At 47.1% G+C, this 382-nt stretch overlaps 1 protein-coding gene across 4 annotated transcripts in view; it reads left to right on the top strand.

The window, feature by feature from the left end:
• Window positions 1–382, top strand: part of CEP170B (centrosomal protein 170B) — an 82,115-nt gene that overhangs the window by 67,982 nt on the left and 13,751 nt on the right. The gene's annotated exons all lie outside the window — the stretch shown is intronic.

Raw genomic sequence — 382 nt, forward strand, 5'->3', positions numbered from 1 at the left:
CTTCCTCTTAATGTGTCTAAAACAAAGGTGTTGGCAGTAAGCACTCCAGCTGTTTACAACATGTGCTTTTTCTTAGCAGCAGGTATCTCATTTTGTACCTCTACAGCAGGGGTATCACCCATCCTTGTGGGCTGGATCTGGATGTGATAGTGGTGGCCTTTGGGGAATAATTCAGCCATCAGTCACCTCTTACCCCCAAATGTCCAGCTCTTCTGGGAGGCTAGACAACGCAGTGCTCTGGGCTAGATATGGCTCAGAGGCAGTACATTTGACAGCCTTACTCTACAGCACCACTCCTCCAAATGTTTCCAAGTACTTTGCAAATGTTTAAGTAACTCCCCTTCTGTGTTCATACAGTTTTGCCCAGGTAGGACTCCTCTCC

This window comes from Alligator sinensis, unplaced genomic scaffold, assembly GCF_000455745.1.
Source record: "Alligator sinensis unplaced genomic scaffold, ASM45574v1 scaffold890_1, whole genome shotgun sequence".
Classification (NCBI taxonomy): domain Eukaryota; kingdom Metazoa; phylum Chordata; order Crocodylia; family Alligatoridae; genus Alligator; species Alligator sinensis.